The 9,995-nt window shown below is 36.5% G+C and overlaps 1 protein-coding gene across 1 annotated transcript in view; it reads left to right on the top strand.

Moving 5' to 3' along the window:
- The first annotated feature begins 1,898 nt into the window (after positions 1-1,898).
- Positions 1,899-9,995, top strand: part of LOC144964697 (potassium channel subfamily K member 18-like) — a 30,218-nt gene continuing 22,121 nt past the window's right edge. The window contains exon 1 of the mRNA XM_078899225.1: positions 1,899-2,058. The gene's annotated coding sequence lies outside the window, so the exon portion shown is untranslated. The remainder of the gene's footprint in view (positions 2,059-9,995) is intronic.

Genomic DNA, 9,995 nt, shown 5'->3' with positions numbered 1-9,995 from the left:
CTTTTATAGTCTGGTTAATACAATTTAGTGAGAATTACTCATAAACGCGGATGGCAAAAAACAATAACAAAGACCAGAGTGACGTCAACTTCATTCTATCTATAGGCCATAAACAGAATGTCATACCATTTAACTATGAAACCAATGGATTGATCGGAATCGTGGAAAGGATATAATGTTGAATTGAGCAGAGACATTAAAGGTTGGGGAGTGGGGATGGGGGACGGGGGGGGGGGGGGGGGGGGGTGTTGAAATATGATGGGTGGGAAGAGGTGAGAGAGGAGGGAAGATGGATTAGTATGTTCTGAATGATGATGATGATTATGATGATGATGCTGATGATGATGATGATGATGATGATGATGATGATGATGATGATGATGATAAACGATGATGTTGTTGTTGATGATGATGATGATGATGATGGTGGTTTCTATGATATAATTCAATGAAAATGTCGTAAATTATAGTGTTGTAATTGTCATTAAGAGTGCTGCATCATCACCATCATCACCATCATCATCATCATCATATTATCATCATCCTCCTCCTCCTCCTCGGATGGGTGTTTGGCTGACTTACACGAAGACAAGGGTGTATAATGATGATGTCTTAGTGATACCGTGTCTCCCTTTTTAATATGGTCAACCTACATCGGGTGTGTCCAGGGATGGGATGGGGGACAATTCTTGAAAACTCTGGCTTCGGCGAATAGATTGTGAATGGGTACCCGATTAAAAGCAACGAGGATCTGTAATGGTGCTAGTGAACAAAAACAAAACAAAAGAAAACAACCGCAACAAACAAACAAAAAAAAAACAAAACAAAAAAAATCCCAAAAATCAAAAACAAAACAAAAACGGTGCCTAAGAGGCAACTTGTACTACATGATTGAAATTTGGTATAACGAAAGTCACAAAATCATATCCCCATCACCCGGGACACGACCACCATTATAATCATCTCCTCTATGATGATGTATACCATTAATAAAATTAATATTTTCATCATAAATTATCATCATCATCATCATCATCATCATCATCATCATCATCATCATCATCATCATCATCATCATCATCATCATCATCATCATCATCATCACCATCATCATCATCGTCATAATCACCAACACCCACACTACCGACAACACCACCACCACCATCATCATCTCCGTTATTGTAGTCGGCGTCATCAGCATGATCATCGTTATCATCCTTCTCCTCCTCCTCCTCCTCCTCCTCCTCCTCCTCATCCTCCTCCTCCTTCTCCTCCTCCTTCTCCTCCTCCTCCTCCTCCTCCTCAACATCATCATCATCATCATCAACATTGTCATCATTATCATCCTAATCATCATCATCCTAATCATCATCATCATCATCATCATCATCATCATCATCATCGCCAACACCAGTATCAGCACTACCGAGAACAACAACAAAAAACCCACTACCATCATCATCTTCGTTGTCGTAGTCGACGTCGTCATCATCATCATCATCATCATCATCATCATCATCATCATCATCATCATCATCACCATCATCATCATCATATTATCATCCTCCTCCTCCTCCTCCTTCTCCTCCTCCTCCTCCTCCTCATCATCATCATCATCATCATCATCATCATCATCATCATCATCATCATCATCATCAACACCCTCCTCATCATCTTCAAGATTTGAAAAACAACAATCAACGACAGTTCCAGAATTCAACATCAAACAATTAATATCAAAAGTCTCCATAGATCGAACTAACACCAATCGGGCCCGATCAAATCAATAGACACGGATGTATCGATCCAGGCGTTTGACAGCCCATGACGTCATCGATCCATTGTTCCACGCATTGAATTATGGGATGGATACCAGCTCGATGAAGCGCTCACGTTCCATTGGTCCAACTGGCCCTCAGATGTTGGAAGTCGAACACGAGGGAAAGATGGAGACAACAACAACGATATAGGTGATGGAAACTGACGGATTCGCCACTGATCGGACAATTAATTAATTTAGAGAGAAAAGTTTAACAAGGTTTCAATATTGTAAAAAAGGTTGGTGAATATGTTTTTAAAAAAAATATCTCTCCACAAATTTTGGTACATTTATTCTAACAGCACAAAAAGTGATTAAGTTTCTTTCTGTTATTAAAAAAATTCAACCCATTTTTGTTCGTTCGATTTTTACTTTCTGACTCTTAAATAAGCACGTGAAATTTAGTGACAGAGGCATGGTATAGGTAAAAATATCCGAAAATTATTATGTTGAAAAAGGCTTTTTTTTTCTTCAATAATATGAGTGTAAATACTTATTTACAGTTATTCGAGTCGTTATATTACGTCGTCTAGGATTAACGACGCTCAATTCTGTCAGCTTTGTTTCATTTATACCCCTCACATGTCTTAAGGAATCAAAATTCGGTACTAGTAAAAGTTTTTTTGTTTGGATATTACTAGCTCACCTGGGTCAGAGATTCGTTACCACATGAGTTGAGTGTGGTAATGTGTGTAAAGTGCTTTAGCCAATTATACTATACAGTGGCCATACTTACTAATAATTCCATCTTTCTGGTTACTTACCATGCTAGATGCATCTTGACTTTTGTTTTAAACGGTATTTTACTGAATGCACTATAGATACCACAATAATATGAAAGTGAAATTTTTGGAGAGTTGGCTCTTGTAAAAGGTAAATGTGTATATGAATAGTTGTGTGTTTTTGTACAGTGTCGGACAAATCATTTAAAAGACCATAAGAACAGATTAGTCTTTCTGCTCTGTCTGGCACATTATGACAAATCTTTAGATTCCACGCTCCCTCTATTGTCAGTCCCTAATTAATTGTCAATTTTTGAATTTAATTATATTTTGCGTGGCACCAAGAGCTGACCTGTGTCTTGTCTCGTAATCAGATGTGTCCACTTCACCCATTTCAATCAGGTGTAGCCAAGTACCCATAAGCCATAAAGAGTAAAAAATATGTTTAAAGTGCTACAAAAATAATATTATGGACTAAACAGGCAACTTGAACGGTATTCAATAGAGCTTTGGTTCTATAATATGTCCAATTTGAATAGATTAAATATTGTGAGGCGCATTGGACGTGGTAAAATGGATATAGCAATGTATGTGTGCTTGTTGTGCGGTTATGTGGTCTTGTGATATGACACCTCGCCTTCGGATCGGGTTCGTGTCACGCGTTGAATGGCGCATAATTGAGTCCTTGGAAAAGGCTCTTTACTCACATTCTCTCACCAAACTCTGGTGTAAAATGAGTACCTGGCCGTTTACAACTTTGTCATTGTCCGAAAGAAGTGTGGCGTCTTGTCTCGTCTACATGCGAGGTGTTGGATAGGGACTCCTTCTAAAGCGCTTTGAACACGTTTGGTGGATATTGCGAGATATGAATGCTCAATTTTAAAGTATTGAAATGTAACCGACCAGGTCAATCTGGTATTCTGTAACAATGAGCTTATTAAGGAGTTAGGAGCATAAAGATTCTTTAAAGTGTATGAAACAAATTCACTATCTTCAATAAAGGTAATGAATCAGTGTACCGCAACTCACCTCACCCCATTCCCCTGACTGTACCGGTCGTAGAGGAGACATGACAAGTGCAGCTTCACCAGCCAGTCCAGTCCTCCGCTTTCCTCATCAAGGTGGTGCTGTCTAAATGTGTCCAATCCTTGATGGTGTCTATCCAACTTGAACTTTTTAAATAGCGCAATATCCACTAAACGTGCTCAAAGCGCTTTACAAAGGGTCCCTGAGCAACAGCAACACTTAACATATAGAAAGACACAAAACGCCTGTTAGGCGCTATTACAATTATTTTTAGCGACAGTGACAACGCTGGTAACGGCCAGGTACTCATTTTACACCTGAGTACGGTGAGAGAATGTGAGAAAAGAGCTTTGTCCAAGGACCTTCCGATCCGAAAGCGACTGTCATATCACAAGACCACATAGCCGCACAGCCAGCATTTTGGTTGTCTCCATCTTTTTCTGCAGAACGGTTTTTGGGATGATGGTAAGGGTAAAGTAAAGCGTTAAAATATAATTTTAAACACCAGGGTCATACCGTCATAATAACTTTTTGATACGATTGGTCACAACAGTGCACGCCATATTTCTTTTTTTTTTTTTTACTGTCTTGTCAACTCTTTCCTTCATGCTAAACGATCCAAGAAAGTCTGGGGTAAAGCTGAACCAGATGGTGTAATGGTAGTAGGTCAGAAGGTCTTAGGTTCGATCCCCATTCGAGGTCGACTGATTTATTGGGACGGTTTTTTTTTCTTTTCTTTTTTCTTCTTGCTTTGTTTGACATCTTTCATACACACTCGTTCAGTTCTTTATCTTACATCAGTGCCAGCTCCTTGATTACTTAATCTGATACCAGAAACAGAAAGTCGGCAGAAACGCCCCCCTCCCACTACTATTTATATCATTATCATTTTTACACTCGAACGAGTTGGAATGCATATAGGCCAATGGTGCTTTTGTACCTTTTTATAAAGCTGAATTATACTAGAGATAAACTGAAAAAAATGGGTAGTCAAAATAGATGTTTAATAAATGAGCCACTTCATCCATCAAGTCCACACGATATAACATCGTTTTGAGACGATTGGTCACATATCAAACAGTAACAATGGTCCTACCTTACCGAAAATGATGATATTTTAAGCATGACATGAAACACAAAGGTGTCAACATAAGTTAAGGTGTAGTTAAGGTGTATGTCAAAAAAGTTAGTTGTTGTTGTTGTAATTGGCGTCATCATCATCATCATCATCATCATCATCATCATCATCATCATCATCATCATCATCATTTTCATCATCATCATCATCGTCATCATCATCATCATCATCATCATCATCATCATCATCATCATCATCATCATCCTCATCATCATCGCCATCATCATCATTGATGTAAAACGAATTATAAATTTGAGTTGCCTGCACTGGATGAACTTTGCATATTTTAATGAGACCAAGGAGTGAACTTCCTTCCTTGAGACATCAAACGTCCGCAACATAATGTGTGAGTTTGTTATCAGGATGTAGGAAGTGAGTGTTAATATCAGAGTTCTTGTATAAGAGTGCGTTTTACAGGAGAGTTAAGTTGCACTGTTTTAGATAGAAATTTAGTTAAATGTGACATATTGAAAGAATAACTAAAGCTCACATGAGCATGATGCATTCGTGGAAAAGCACTAGATCTGCTGGAAAGTGCGTTGCGATAGACTAACATCGTTTCCAAATGGAAACAGACAATTGTTGCTGATAGGCTATCAAAAAGAGATTAAAGTTCAGTTCCATAAACTCTTAAGGCTCTTAAGGACGATTTATTAAGTAAAATATATGTAACATTGCATAATTCTGAGACACTCAATATTTGACTTATCATTCAAGACAGACCTCAAATATATATTTTTAGATATATCCTTATAATATCTTGATAAAAACTATTCTCGATCCTGTGTAATAATAAGTTTCAAGGGAATCATCATATGATCCAAGAAATATATTGCATCACAGTTTGCCCCTCCCTTTTTGTCTACCCGATATAAAGAAAAATGGAAGAGAAAAAAAACAAAGGGATATAAACAATGATAATTTTTTTGTGAGGCCTCAAAACTAATTATAATGTTCATTATACATCATTTTTTTTGCTTAGGTTCATATAGAAAAATAATAAAAATTACAGTAACTGTTAAGCAGAGCATTTCCACGAATTTCCCATGCTTATTGAACTTTGTAATATTTCCCTTGTAGGCCATAAGGAACATAAATTCCATTTCCCACAGTAAAAGTCTCCTATACTAGATGTCTTATCCGTCTATGCGTATTCAGGTACATATTCACATATGTGTCTAGTGGGTTAATGCATGCAAAGTGCCATACCCAAGTACTCATTGCCCGAGTTAGAGTTTTGTTAAAAGCATGGTCATTCATTGGCTCTTTACCACACTTAACAGAGTTTGACTCTTGTTACAAGGCGTGGCACAGTACAGTTGGACCACCGACGCCAAGTTAAACCAAAGTTTTAGAATTAAGAATCTGACGCCACTTTCTTTTTTCTGTATTTGTATTTTGACCGCCGGTAGGCGATTCGATTTTATCAAATTCAATCAATCTCCTAAAAACTTTTAAGGTTACAAATAGTTTTGTGTTGATACTACTGATATGGCGGGCAAAACTGATGAGTATTTTATTTAAACACATAGCATGAATTGGTTTGGAACAGAGGACACAACTTGTCAAAATGGTCTGATTGTTCTAGAAACTATGGCAAGAATTACACAGTACAGCTTGCCTACCGACGCCATGTGAAAAATAGCTACTGTTATGACAAAATTAGTCAAACTGTTCCAATTGTAATAAAACCCAGCCATTATCACACAGTACACCTTGCCCACCGACGCCATGTTAAAAATAACACTTTTAGTCCCAATGGCTGAATTGTTGAAGAAATCATCACAAGGATCACTCGATATGCCTTTATCCGTTGAACTTCCGGCAATTATTGGCAATCAAAAATGTCCATTGTTTTCAATTATTTGATCCTGTTGCCTTTTATATCTCTTGTAGGCGTAGTTCGATTCGTAAAAAAACAAAACTTCATATGCAATCTTGATGTTTTCATGAACAGGACAGTCACAGTGGTGCGATATAAACATAATTTGTTGTTTTTTTCTGTTGAAAATATATTATTTTGACAATTTATGATTTGGTTCAAGAGAGAGACAAGATTTTCCGAAATTCTCAAACTATTAGTGTGTCTAGTCTGGGATTACTTGAACGTTCCATTTTTTATGGGGAAGTTAATTTCAAAATCTGCTTTGTCACGCCCCGAAAGAAAATGAGTTAAAACTCTCAAACAAGTTATTGGACAAGTGTGTATTTCTTAATTTCTTAAATCAATCTATTGGACACCATAAAATTATCAGATGAGATTTGAAGTTATAAAATATTCAGGATATCGTTCTTTGAGGCACTCAAGTCAAGAATTGTCCTCTTTAAGTTACTAAATAAATGACAAAAGTTGCAGACTTCTTTGAATGATAAAATATGACTTACCAGGGTTTGAAAGTCACCTACTCATATAAGCTCTTACCAAGGTGTTGCTTATTTCTAGTTAAACCGCAAAACTGTGATTTTGGTTTTGAAATGCCGGTAAATAGGCAACCAGAATATTTGATCAGCGGCCTCAAAACGGTAATATGTCGAAATGATCTACTAAATGAAGACAATTGCTGATTCATAAAGTCAGACTAATCAGGATTAGAACATTTAAACTGTTTGAAATTGAAGAAATCAAACTCACTCTTTTCAACTACGTCAAATATTTAGTCGTCAATATTTTTAGTAATGTATTTATGTTTTTATTGTTTCTTGTTGTTGGCTGAAGAAGGGTATTGAGCCGGAAACGTTCCTTGATTGATATCATTATTTTTTAAAAAGCTGTTATATTCATTTATGTTTATTACTCTTTTCAACCATGGGATTAGTTTTAAATCAACATTTACAAATTATGATTAAACTTCAATTTTAATCACCATGTTAATCAATACCATTATTAGCGATGGGTAACATATGCCCCATAAAATTTGAAATAAGGATTGATGATCCATTATATCTTGATTATGTCCTTCCGCCACGATATCATACGATAGGCATTCTACGAAGGAATATACATAATTCATCAAATAAGGTGTTTGATGTCAACAGGAATCACCCATGTTGTCCAAATGAGCAAATTGGGGGTTACTAATCTTGCCCAACGAAAAAAACCAAAGTGCTTGAAGCGGGGCTCGAACCCGGGAACTTCCGGGTCACAGTACAATGCCTTAACCACTCGGTCACCACTTCGCCCCCTTGTAACCGTTATATCACCCTGTCAATATTCTTACATAGGATTTACCAACTACATTGTACTTTGATAGGGTTTTGTTATGACCGTAAATACAAAGGTATAGATTAAATCAATCTCAACTCTTACTTCGAAATATCAAGTGACTCTTATGGTCGACGTGAACATACGTGCACACAGTGTTGTAATGGACAATATTTTGCGCCCCCCCCCCCCCCCCCCCTTGCAAATAAGGGCACATCGGTTAACCCTCTCCTTACCACCCACAGGAAAATCGTTACATTCGTTACGATGCAGCCAACAGTGTATTTTCTTATTCTGATTTCTTTTTATTGTAGTTATAGCCATAAAAACTCGACACTGTGTTGCAGAGCTAATTTTTCTGAACAAAATATAGAATATTCTCCTTGCTCATCTGTTTGAAAACTCTATTTTTGTGTTGGGTGAGTGTGAAGTTTTGGGTAAAATTCTGAAAATAGCTGGTAAGGAGAGAGTTAAAGTCCATTCATGTTAAGTGTGCATACTATTTACAAAAAATAAAATATACCATTTTGACTACTCAATAATTAATTCGATGTATAAATAGGTTTACAGCTGTAGACTTATTTAACAACTCAAGAACAGAATATTATATGGTTTTTGAGTTTGCTTCTCAAGGAGAGTGGTTACCCATAACAGACACGATTGTCGTCTCTCTCTCTCTCTCTCTCTCTCTCTCTCTCTCTCTCTCTCTATCTCTCTATCTATCTATCTATCTATCTATCTATCTATCTATCTATCTATCTATCTATCTACCTATCTATCTATCTATATCTCTCTCTGCAACTCTTGCCCTCCTCCGTCTCTAAGTGCCATCACAGGTTATTTGTGTCCAAGAATTAACCAGTAGATTTTTGACCAATCAAAACATGGAGTTTGTGACACACCTTCACACGTGTTCGGACAAACATAGTTGGTTGTTTAAAAACAATAACGCGAATGATATTCACCTCTCTCTGATCATTGTCATTGTTTTTATACCCCAAAATGAGTGACTAGACATCACACGATTTTCTCGATCATATTATTATTCACGTTTAAATTTACACAAAGTTTTCTGTGTTGGTTCTATTGATCAAGCGGGAGAACATTGGGTATTTTACTTAGACACATACATACCATCGATAGTAAAACCTGTGTAGTTTGCTTTGTGTACCAATCACTGCCCTTGTTTACATTGTGACGACTGTCCGAGAGGCGTGATTATCTAGGTGTCTATTGGTTTGGGATCGCTCAGTTGGTAGATCATTTTCTTTTTATACAAAGAAAACGATTGCCGATTACAGTTCAGATTATTTTCTGACATTTGTCATACAAGAGTGGTTGTGTAGTTGATTCGAAATGTCATGAGAATGAGTTCAAGAATCTCATAATTCCTCTCTTTTCACCTCACCTATATCATTTCTTACCAAAATGTATTCTTTTTTTAAAATTTACAATGACTGGTTATCGAATTTAACGATTTGACATAAAAAATTAGCATTCGATCAAAATCTATTTTTAGTAAAACCGGATGCGTGTCATAGAAAAAAAAAGCCTTGAATTGTTACATTTTTTTGGTGTTTTTTTTTTTTGACAAAGGAAAACAGGGATGGTCTTTAATTCGTCTGCTACCATGTTATAGTAAAATCGGATTTCCCCCAAAACCAATGGGATATACTTTCATTTTGTCCAGAAAACTTACTTCATATTTCTATAGATTGGAATGACACCCAACTGTCTAAAAGTATCAAACCGTATACTAATTTTGAAGTATCATATTGGCTTCAATCGAGTAAAATAACATTCTTAGCCATTTAATTTTATTTTCTTGGTTATGTTTTCAAAATACAAGATATAACATAACCTAAAATAATTTGATCTCCAAATCGTTATTTTGACCCAAATTTTCAAAAATCAAGATTCATACCAACCCTTAAGACTGCGACAAAGTAGGGATTCATCTAATAATCAATATTTCAAACTAACTTTTTCTGGACAAAATTTAAAAAAGGTGTTTTGCTAGATACCGGTAAGAGAATTCGTTAGAGCAGTTTGGGGTTTGATTGTGCTCCAACATAGAATCAATATCAC

This window comes from Berghia stephanieae, chromosome 2 (genome assembly GCF_034508935.2).
Source record: "Berghia stephanieae isolate SIO BIC M18660-M18661 chromosome 2, UCSD_Bste_1.3, whole genome shotgun sequence".
In the NCBI taxonomy this organism is placed as follows: domain Eukaryota; kingdom Metazoa; phylum Mollusca; class Gastropoda; order Nudibranchia; family Aeolidiidae; genus Berghia; species Berghia stephanieae.
Note: the sequence above shows the minus strand (reverse complement) of the source record. Positions and strands in the feature narration are given on the sequence as shown.